This window comes from Chiloscyllium plagiosum, chromosome 37 (genome assembly GCF_004010195.1).
Source record: "Chiloscyllium plagiosum isolate BGI_BamShark_2017 chromosome 37, ASM401019v2, whole genome shotgun sequence".
Lineage (NCBI taxonomy): Eukaryota > Metazoa > Chordata > Chondrichthyes > Orectolobiformes > Hemiscylliidae > Chiloscyllium > Chiloscyllium plagiosum.
Genome location: NC_057746.1, coordinates 15843724 through 15855760, shown reverse-complemented (window position 1 = coordinate 15855760; position 12037 = coordinate 15843724). Strand labels below are relative to the sequence as shown.

Sequence of the window (12037 nt, the reverse complement as noted above, 5' to 3'; positions counted from 1 at the left end):
TTCATCTGACCGATGTCAGGTCTCAGGCCATTGCCCCACTTTTGCACAACTAACCGCTCAGAGGTCTGGGACCCACGTGGAAAGTGACAAGGTGAGAAAGTGTGTGAATAGTGTACGGATGCTATTAGCAATTCAGAGCTAACATGAACACGAGAAAACAAGAGTTATGAAACATCGATTGATTTCTAAGTCTTTTCGACATTAGTGAATAGACAGATAGGTCCGTACTGTGAATTGATGAAGGGCTTGTGTCCGAAACTTCAACTGTCCTGATGGTGCCTGACCAGCTGAACCTTTCCAGCGCCCCACGTTTTGATTCTGACTCCAGCATCTGCAGTCCTCACTTTCTCCTGCTCGTACTGCAAACACATGAATATGAAGAGGCTTGAAAATGAGGAATCACTTTTCATGGATAATTATGAAGGAATTTCATAGTTGGAGTACTCTCCCCATAAATTGGAAGAAGAATACATTCCTTACACAATAGATAGGCAGGGTGGTTGACATTACTAGTGGGTGGAAAGAAAAAAATGGCAGAGAGTAGTAATTAAAATAGAACAGAGTAAACTTCACAAATTATGTTTCACACAATAATATTACTTTAAAACAAAATTATTTAAAGTCAGAATGGGAGGATAGTGATGACTAATATTCGGATGAAGCCTTCAGCTAATTGGGCACATTGAAGGAAAACTATCCATTATGAAAATAAATAAATGGCAACTAAAATGTTGAAAGAATTTCAATTTTTTTCAAAAAACCAAGTTTAGATATTTGATATGGGGCCAAACACATATAACTGAGTACAAAGCAAATAATTCGGAAATAGACTGTCAGATTCTGATGTCTACAAGAAAGATAGCAGAAAATATGAGAACAGGTGGGAAATTAAGTTATCTTTATCACCAAATAGCCAGCAATGTTTCTAAATAATAAAATGTCCACTTAAGAGAGAAGGGAAATGTCTGGCACCTTCAGGAACTCTCCTATACAGAGATGAGTGAAGACAAGCACATTGATTGTTATTTAAATTTACTTATAAATAGATTTCATAGATCAAAATATTTCAGAGGAACACGAGTCTCAAAGAGTATCAAGTTTAAAGTAAGGCTGCCGATTTGTGTCCACAATCACATCAACTTCATCATAATGAATAGCTGAGTTAAATCCAAGTAGCGAATATTTTCTTCCTTCTTCGACTGAATGTATTTCACTGTTGGTGCATGCATAATTCTGCGTTTGAACAGAGGAAAAACAAGAAGTAAGGGAATAGTGGAAATTTTATGGGCACAATGTAGCAAAAGAAAGTAATTTAATAAAGATTATGTATACTGAACCCCTGGTAGAAATCGCAAATGATAATAGTAAACGTAGTGCCATTGTACAAAAAAAAAGTAGCAAGGCATTGACTGTGAAAAGCAGATCTAACGTTCATCTGGAAGATAGTATCTGTATAAAATGTACTGAATTTCTTGTTTCATCTGGAGCTGCTTTTGGCAGCACTATATTTGAGAAACATGAAGATTAAAAAATGAAATTGAGTTACCCAACAGAGAGAGCATGGACATTTGCGCATAAGTGTGTTAATCTCTTTAAACTCTGCCTGGAAAAAGGAACATGTATAGATGCAATGCTATATGATTGCTGGGTTATGCAAACAACAATTTTATGGGATGACCCAACGACTGCCCACTGCTATATGTGCACAAATATTCAAGCTGAATTGGCAGACAGGTCAGTCGATGTTACATCAATGGAGAAAAAAAAACCCAAGCATCTTTTCTAATGTTCTTGGGATGTGAGATGCAATCTGTCTATCACAGAAAGTGAACATTTAAGTCAATTGAAAAAGAAGGAATTAGAACCTCGACTTATGGCAGTGATACAACCATTTTCTTTTTACAAAGAAAGGTCCACTAATGTGCTTTAGCTAAAGAATATGAATCTTTATCCTTCTAGTCGACATGAAACACCAAACCAAAAGTTAAGTGGTTAAGCCTTGATTGCCTCAGAAATTGGCTAGCAGTTCGCTCAATTGAATCAACGACTAGAAAGTTTAAACAAAAGAATGACACGATAAGGACCATTGGCACTAAACACGCACTGATAATGATAATAGGAAACGGCCTTGTCCCTCTTCGAAAGTCTTCCTTTGTAACATTTCGAGTGTTGTCGAAGAATTGGAAAGAACTGCACTGTACTGCGGTCAAGCAACAAGCTGAAGTAATACTACAAACTAAATATATCCTTGGAGGTAATATCACAGAAACCATCACGGTCGTCCCTGCATAAGCTCTCTTCAACTGGTAGAAATATTCCACTAAACGTGCTGGCACTGTCATCAGACGTCCACAGAATTGTCTCTGGATACCATGATGCAATATTGGGCAGAAATGGGAAAGAAAGGTGTGCCCGCTGGTTTCTACTAATTATAACCACACCAACAACTATCCTCGCCAACAACTTCGGATTATGAATCACAACCTTCTTTTTTTTACATCGAACATCATTTGAAGTAAGCATACAGAGTAGCAGGTGTACAGAATGCACACACTTTGGGTGTTTCAGTGCGGTTCATACAAAATGACATTGTGAAACCATATGACTGAGCCAATCAAGTGTGAAATGACATAACTGGTGGACTTCTGAGGATTTGGTTGAGGGAATCAACAAGAGTATAGGAATCTGTTTGTTACAAGAACACCTGTCCATGATACCTTTAGCATTATTAACCACTGCGCAGTCAGTGTGGACATTAAGCTAAATCTAGACAATACCCTGCATCATCACATCTTGTGCGACCATTGTGATCGATTGTTTGACAGATTATGAAAATGAAATCTGGATACCTATTAGAAATTATAAACTATTAGAATCATCATCATGACTTGTAACATTAAAGTACAGCTGGAATTCTAGGTAATCCAAGATGGAGGACGGGAAAAATATGGCTATAACAAAATTTTGTGAGGTATTTTATGTGTTGGAGGTAATTTCCTCGAATTTCAGGAGCAGTAATTACTGCTTTATATGTTTTTGCATTGTTTTGGAAGTTTGCAGAAAAAAAAAAGTCAAAACAACAGCACTTTTAAAATGGAAAGGAACAGACAAAGGCATACATTGTCAGTTAATGCAGGAGAGATAGAGAGAAAGAAACTCACACTGCTCCTTAACACAGAAGTGAACCTGCATAGTTACTGCCTTTACTGTTTAAATTCATATATTGCTGGGCTCCGGAGTGCATCTGTGAAAAGTAATAAACAGTGAAATTCACAACTGATCTTCGAGGAACCTGTTTGGGAGAGGTCACAGCACACATGTTTAAGTGAATAGTTTTACGTGTGACCTTACTGTACATCCACAGAGGTGAGCAGAGTGGGTTCTTTTTGATTATACGTTTTATTGTGACATTTCTCTTGACTAAACATAAAAATATAAGCCATAAGTATTAAGACGCCTGGCACAGTACTTTGTAGAGAAATAAGACCGTGCTACTTTATGGGTCTGTAGATTGAAAGAAGCAAAATTGTCTTGGTATAGTGATGCACTCTTCTTGTCAGGTGTGGCGGTTTAGGGAGAGTTTATGTGTTATTAAGGATTATATCTGATTTAAATGCCATTATTTGAGAATTCTATCAGATTGAATGAATCGGTTGGAGAGGCAGTTAGAGGCTATGAGTAATTTACAAGCGCAAAGGGGTTTGATGGATCACAGTTATAGGAAGGGAAAAAATGGCAGATACAGACAGATAGATGGCGTAACTACAGCAAATGTAAGAGAGGTAGGCAGGTAGTGCAGGAGTCTTCTCTGGTTATCCCAATTTCAAGCAAGTATGTTGTTTTGTAAATTGGAGGGGATGATGGATACTCCGGGCGAATGCAGCACGAACAGCCACGTATTGAGACTGGCTATAATTCAATAATGGATCCAAGAGATCAGTTGTGTTCGGAGACACTGTAGGCAGATGCACTCACAGACGTTTCTGTGGCCAGCACCGAAAAATCAGAATGGTATGTTGCCTCTCTGGTGTCAGGATCAAGGATATCTTCGAGAGTGTGAAGAATGTTCTCAAGGAGGAGAGGGCCCAGCAGGAAGTCATTGTACTCATTGGAACCAACCACATAGGAAGGGAAAAAAGAGGAGCTTTTGAAGGGAATATATCGAGAGTTAGGCAGGAACTTAAAAAGCAGGTCCTCGAAGTAGCAATATTTGGATTACTCCCGATGTGCCAAGCTAGTCAGGGTAAGAATACAAGGAGAGCATAGATGAAGGCATGGCTAAGGAGCTAGTTATGGGAGAAGGGTTAATAGTTTTGGTAATTGAAATCGCTTCTGGAGTAGAAGTGACCTGTACAAGAATGATGAATTGCACTTGAATTGGAAGGGGACTAATATACTGGCAGGAAGATTTGCTAGATTTGCTTGGGAGGATTTGAACCAGTAAGGTTGTGGGGGTGGTGAGGTGTTGGGTGGAACCAAGGGAGATAGTGAGGAATGAGATCAATCTGAGATTGGTACAGTTGAGAAAATAAGCAAGTCGAACAATCAGGGCAGGCAGGGAAAAAGCAGAAAGAAAATAAATGGATATTGGAAGGACACTAAGTTATGTCTTTTCCTTAATAAGAAAAACATTGCTTATATGTCATCAGTAATGCATATTGGGCAAAATCACCTATCCGCATTTGACTTGAAACGTTGTCAGCTTCCAAATAAAACTTTTTCTTAACATTATTTCGCGAAGTTCATTAAAACTTGCCTGATCTAAGAGTTAAAAACGAATTATTTAAACATGCACCAGTCCTTCCCCCAAATACTTAAAATGAATTATTAACGTCTTTGCAAACTGAAATAATTGCTTCCTATCTATTATATCTTGAGCTCTTCCAACTGAATTTGAGTAAATCTCCCGCAGCTACAAAATTAGAAATTGCTGCTAAATCTTATGCCAGAGAAGGGGGTGTGGGTGAAAATAAATGCATATTGAAAGGACACTAAGTAAGATCTTTACCTTAACAAGAAAAAAAATTGCTTCTTTGTTACCACTTTAAAGCTGTTCGGCCGAATAATCTTTCCTACTTTTGACTTGAAACATTGTAAGCATCTGAATTGAACATTTTCTTAACATTATTTCGGGAAGTTCATTAAAACTTGGCTGAGCCACTAGTTAAAAACGAATTCTTTAAATGTTCACCAGTCCTTCTTCCAAATACTTAAATAAAAGACCTCTTATCATTGGCATCTTTGTAAACTGAAATAGTTGCTTCCTAACTATTATATCTTGAGCTCTTCCAGCTGAATTTGAATTAAGATCACGCATCTACAAAATTAGAAATTGCGGCTAAATCTTAAAAAAATGTCTAGCATCATCTCTTTAAAAAGGCAGCATGGAAATTTTACTTCCAGTGGTGCTTATTCAGAACTGATTGTGGCAACGAAATAGGTGGGTACACATGAAAAAGAATGGTCTGTGGGAAGAGGAAGGTGTAACTGGTAGGTGGAGTTGGAGCTCAGAGCTCAGATAAAAAACAGCACTTCGGCATTCAAAAGAATGAAGAGGTGATAATGGCGAATATAACTGGCTGACAAGGGATGGTTGTGTGATGAAAAGGCCTGGTGTGTGCAGGATGGGTAAGGACATGGGAGAAGGTTCTCAGGCTCTAAAATTGTTAGTTCAAGATGGTTGTAGAATTCACTAGGGGAAAATAAAATGATGTTCTTCAAGCTTGCACGGAGCAGCGTTGGAGCACTGTAGTGTAAGGTGGTAACACAGATGTCTGCCAGGGAATATTGAGGCGCATTGATGCGTAAACAATTGTAAGCTCAAAGTTATTTTTATGTACAGAACGTAGGCGATCTACAAAGCAGTCAGTCAGTCTGTACTTCGTCTCCCCAATATTCAGGAAATACCATTCTGAGCAGCAAATGCAGTTAGCTACATTTAGCTCAACTTCGAATGCTTGTCTCAGGCCTTAGATGATGTAGAAGGAGTAAGTAAAAGGGCTAATATTACACCTTTGACAATGTTTAGGGAAGGTGCCATCTGGGTGTGGGGAATTGTGGGAAATTGAGGAGGATTGGGCACGGTGCTATAAAGGGAGAAAATCCCTCAGAAATCTTTCAAGCGAAAGGATGGGTATACACGGCTGGCAATGGAATTCCACTGGAAGTGGCGGAAATGCTAATTAATAACACTTTGGATGTGATGTTAGTGACATGGTTGGTGAGGACGAGGGGGACTCTTCCTCTGCTGTTGGTGGGAAGAGTGGGAGTGAGGGTCGAAGCATTGGTAATGAGTCAAAGATGGACGAAGATCCTGTAAACGACGGTTATAGGAATTCTCAGTGGAAGCGGAAGGTGGACGTTTTGGAGGGCCCCTTATCGCAGTTGACATAATCAAAAAAGACATAGAAATTAAAAGATGGAGTACCTAACCTGCATATCCCTGAACACCATCGCAATTTGCCTCACCTGCACATCTTTGGATTTTGGTAGCGTTCTTGATCAACTGCAGGAAACCCAGGCAGACACGGGGCAAGTGTTCAAAGACTACAGTTACCTGATGCCGCAATCAAACTTGGATCCCTTGTGGTGAGAAGCAGCAGCACTAACCACGGAGCCACACGGAGCCGTCTAAAATGGGGGAAAGGTTCATATAATGACGTGAAAACGCCATCTTAAGTGCAAATGTGTGAGTACCAGAATCCTAGAGGCAATATTGGAAGAATGTAAAAATGGAACCTGGTCAAACATACATTGCGATAGTCCATAAAACCATTGCTGATTGTCAGGAAAAAAAAACTGTCTTGGTTCACTAATGACCTGCATGAAAGGATATCTGCCTTCCTCACCAGGTATGGTTTACGTGTAGTTCCCAAACCACAGAAATGTGGGTGAAACTTAGACATCCATTGGGCAATTAAGGATAGGCAATAAATTGCTGTTTCAGCCAATGACCCCCACTTCTGCCAATGAATGTAAAATAAAACAAACAAATGGATGCGACGATTGATAATAATTCAAAGATAGGATACTCACAAAGACATTGATTTGGAGGTGTTCAAAATTTGATTTCCTGAAGTGATCAGAACTCATATGGGAGAGCAGAGAGTATAGACTACACGTTTACCAGCAAAAATGGCGGATGATCATGAGATTGCTAATAACTAAAGATGGTGAAAGAGAAGTTCAAAAAAACCTCCACTGTTTTCATATTACAGTATGCCATATGACATGGCAGTGTTTGTAGTTTAGGGAAATCATATTAAAGAAAAATGAAGGAGAACAGAATAAATTAGTGAGTGTTTTTGAAGTGGTGAAGGAAAGAACAGTCAGAGCTGTGAAGTTTCAGCCTCGTTGGTGGATTATTGAAATGAAATTGTTGGTTTGCTTCAATGAGTTTACTTGTGAGTGCAAGGTTTATTCGTTTATGCCAGAAAGAGCAGGTAAAGAAATGAATGCTTTAAGAGATTGTGACAATGTCGCTCCTTGAACAAGGTAATGTCATCCTTGCTTTTTTCTAAAAATATTTGTAAAAGAAACAGGTTCCGTTTTATCTGAGTTAGCACAATGTGGTTAAGACTAACAGATGTTGCTTAATGTTTAAAGGGTTTCCGGGTTGTTCACTTAAAGGGCTTCCGGTTTGTTTACTTTTAAAAAAAAACACTTGCATGGTGGAAGGGGCTGGCCAAATTTCCCAGTTGAGGTATTTTTCTAGTTTGATCTGAATTTAACTCAGGTCCTGGCAAACGTTGCTGCAGTGGAAAGAGGTTCCGTGTTTCAGAAAATTATCCCTGGCTGATCCTCTCTCTCTCTCTCTCTCTAATATCTCTTCTGTAATAACCCGTGTTTGAATGAACCTTTTCAGCAGAGGGTATGCTTATGTGATGTCACAGGAGATCGGAACAGCTCTTTGTTAAGTTGCGGGGGATATCACGTCCATCAGGTTTTCAAACAGTTGTTACTCTAAATTCTTTTTCATTTGATTGTTACTGTAAATTATCTTTCATTTGGTAGTGTGTAAATAAATTTTGTTTAATCTAAAACTGTCTGGTTTGACCAGCTGCTCTGTCCTCGAACATCCTGCTTAAACAATTAGAAACATGAGGTAACCATCTTGAAATATTTTGAGGGGGATTGCCCTAGTCCAGAACAAGACTTGCGAGAAAATGAAATTTGATAGTAACAGTTGAGTAGATGTGTAATTCATATAGAGAATTGTCAGAAATGACGGTAGTATGTGGAATTCATCCTGAAAAGAGCAGTGTTCGATTTTAAACCTTAAGGTTGGAGCATCCAGTGAAAAGTGATGAAGTGGTGGTCGGGATAATCGAGAAATTATCAGTCTGGAAATAGTTATCCTTAGTAATAATATTGCCTTGGCAATAGCACAGATAGAAGTGATGTCTACGTTTGTTGAAAAGCCAGGGCAAACCCATACGACTGTGGTGATAAAGGAAGCCTATCCTGGAAGTTTTCCTGACTGCGTGACAACAAGGTTAGAAAGTCACTGGTAGAAGCAGAAGGATAACTCAAAGAGTAGGCATACGAAAGTTGAAGTTCAACTATCAGAGACGATATGTCATCAAATGGTTGAGAAACAGAAAAATCAGTTGGAGGAGAAAGTTGATATTTTTAGTTCAGAGGAAATGTGTGAATTATAATGGAACGATGAAAAACTAAAGCAGTTGTATTAGCTTCATACTCCGATGATGAATCTGAGTGAATCTCAGAATATTGCTAGATTACAAATGGGGTCTTGATGAAATAATGGAGTCCGTTTCATCTCCACTCAGATAAGAAATTTGCAGATGCTCATCAACTTGTATAGAAAGGAGTTGTTGCGGGTAGGACATGAATTACTAATAGGATGTCAGTTGGGAGTATGGAAAACTCAAGCCAATATACAAAATCATTTTATTGGCGTGGACTTCATATGGATGTGTTTGACTTTTCCCAGACATGCTAGGCAATGGAAAAGAAAGAAAACTCAGGAAGAGAGAAAAACAGCAATGATAGTACTGTTGTTCGTATTTTAGAAACCTTTCACAAGAGTTTAACTGATTGTGTAGGACCCCTTGCTGAAATGAAAATTGGGATTTAGTATTTATTGACCATATCGGATCTGTCAACTACATTTGCAGACACATTTTCATTATGCAGTACAATGGCTTTAATTATCACAGAAGAGATATTCTTACGAGATATGGACTACCCACAGAAATACAATTAGATCAATGGTCAAATTTTGCATCAAAATTACTCAAGAAATCTATGGATCACTTCGGTATAAAGCAATTCAATCATTCAGAATCAAATAAACCATTCAGAATCATAGGGAGTATTTGAAAGTTAAAAGATCAGGCTGATGGCTTCTAGTCAAGACTATCCAGAGGATTCGGATAAAGGAATTCCATTTGTACTTTTTGCAGTTATGGATTCACCAAGAAAATCTGCAAAATTCAGTCGATTTGAATTAGTTTTAGATTTCAGGTGAGAGGACCACTGAAATTAATGAAGGAGAAATTGTTCACTCTAAATGTGTAAATGTTTATTTTTAGGAAAACATTAAATCGAGGTGGCTGAGTTCGCTCAACAGCGAAAGTAGCACTATATGTAATGACACTTGAGGCAGACAAGATATCAAAAATTCGCAAGTTCACTCGAGAAGGTAACGTGCTAGTGTTACATCGAGTGGTAGGTAAATAGTTGAAGGTAGGGTTTCGTGTGTTTTATTCTAATCAAAAGATGAGTGTGGGAGCTGAACTACTTAATAAGAATGCAAGTTAAGAGAACATCTCACTGAGTGTGAAATGGGAATATGCTCAACAGCTTTTTTGATTGGGAAGAAAACCAAAAGGATAATGTGTTACTGGTTACAACACAGAGTGAAGAACCAAATTCAATTGATACTGAATTGAATACTCATCAGCTCAAATTTGAAAATGAATAAGTTCTAAAAAATTGAAATAAGTTACTGAGTTACTTCCCAGAGGAAAATCGATATGATTTGCAAGAGTTATTAAGTCACATGGAAAGGTATGTGGGAATTCGCTGGGAAGTACTAATTTAATTAATCATGACGTACATATACGAAATTTTGTTTCAATAAAGCAACATCCATATAGTCTTAACCCTCTAAAGTCGGCACATGTTCAAAAAAGAGAATGCATGCTGAAAGGTAAAATAACACAAGGTATTTGCAGTGAATGGAGCTAATTCATTGTATTACCGCCATAATAAGATCATGCCCAAAGATGATGTTTGGACGACCGCAAAGTCAATTCAGTCACCAAATCTGAATTATATAATATTCCACTTTAGAAAATTGTATTGAGAAGGTGGTTCCACTTACTTATATTTCTTAGCTGACTCACTCAGAAGAAACTTAGAGCTACCTTTAAACAAAAGAGTAAATTACATTTTAGTTTTCATGACACCGAATGGACTGTCCCAATTTAAATGCATGCCTTTTGGCATGACAAATGTGCCATACACATTTCAAAGAAAGCATAAAAAAGTTATTTCACAATTATCCATTTGTTTGGTGTGCATCAAAGATTTCGTGGTTTTTCCTCACACAGAGAAGGAACATTTGGAGCAAGTATCAGAATTATTCGATCGACTTTGAGAGGCATGCGCACTGATCAACTGGCTAAGAATGAGTTTTCAAAAGCCCAAGTAACGTTCCTGGGACATGTCACCCGACACAGAGAGATGACGCCACGAGATGTAAAAAACAAAAGTTATTGAGGAGTTGCCCAAACCATCGGCAAAGAAGGAAATGTGAAGATTCCTGGAATTGTGTAGTTTTTAGCAAACATTCGTACAAATGTTAACAGTCCAGAGCCTCTGCTGACTGACATTTTGAAGTATTGCAGAAATTTTACAGTGGAACAAAGAATGTCAGAAGGAATCTGACAGCCTGAAAGCTGTGTTAATCACTGCCCAATAGTAGTCACAATTTCTCAATGTTAATTTCTCAATGCTGTTCAATGTGGTTTGCAAGCTTAATGATGCTTGTGTCGGTGCTGAACACATGCAAGAAGGAGACGAGAAGTTAGAAAGACATATTAGGCTTCTTTTCTTTTGCAGAAAGTTGAATAATTGTAAACAGAAATATTGCACAATTTTTAAAAAGACGTTGACCTTGATGTTGACATTGCAATATTTCAACATTTGTGTTATGAGTAATATGTCTCAGTCAATGTAGTTACTGGTCATTACCCGTTACAGATTTCGAACATTCTTGTGGATAAAATTTCATTACTGTTTAGATGGAGCTTATTTATAGAGCCATTAAACTTGAGACTTATGCACTTGGCAGAAAGAGAGAAAAATAATTGCTGATGGATTGGCACAATCTTTGGTAAGAGAAGATGGAGGCATTTGGTGTTCTGAAAAACAGACTGAAATGGACTGCAGTAGTTAATGTTTTCATGGTTAGAGTCAGTGAAATGTCTATGTATTTGGGGAATTATAGCATAAAGCTAAAGGTTTTGAAAAAAAAGTGAATGCATCTTTGTATACTGATCATTCATTATTTCATAGAGTTTGATATGCTGATACAGTAGCTTCAACAGATGGACTTCATCCTTGTTTCGAAGAAAGGTTTTATGGCGGGAGGCATGGGAATCTTCGTCGAGCTACCAGAGTAAACACCTTGTGAGGCCTTTTTTTTTTTTTTACTGTTGAAGCAATAGAAGTAGCTTGAATGGGTGGGGGTTAACCACACAAAAACCCATATTTTTTTTCTTTTCAGTAGCAGCTGCTACTGAGATCTTGAAGATGTGGAAGCTGTTTCTGTCACCTCTCAGTTAGAGCTAAAAGCAGGGCTATTCTCTTCCTGCTAATGTGGTTACATGTAATACAAACTGTTCCCTTTATATTGCTTTTGTCAAGGGGGTGTTTATGGCTGTTACTATATTGGAATACTTACTATACAGCCGTAAAACAATCCATTACTCGACTGTGTTTTCAAATAGAGTTACGTTATTCCAATTCCATTTTTCTTTTACTGTATTTTAAACATAGCATATGA

At 38.0% G+C, this 12037-nt stretch overlaps 1 protein-coding gene across 4 annotated transcripts in view; it reads left to right on the top strand.

Moving 5' to 3' along the window:
* Positions 1–12037, top strand: part of LOC122541318 (netrin-G1-like) — a 910622-nt gene that overhangs the window by 536295 nt on the left and 362290 nt on the right. The window lies entirely within an intron of this gene.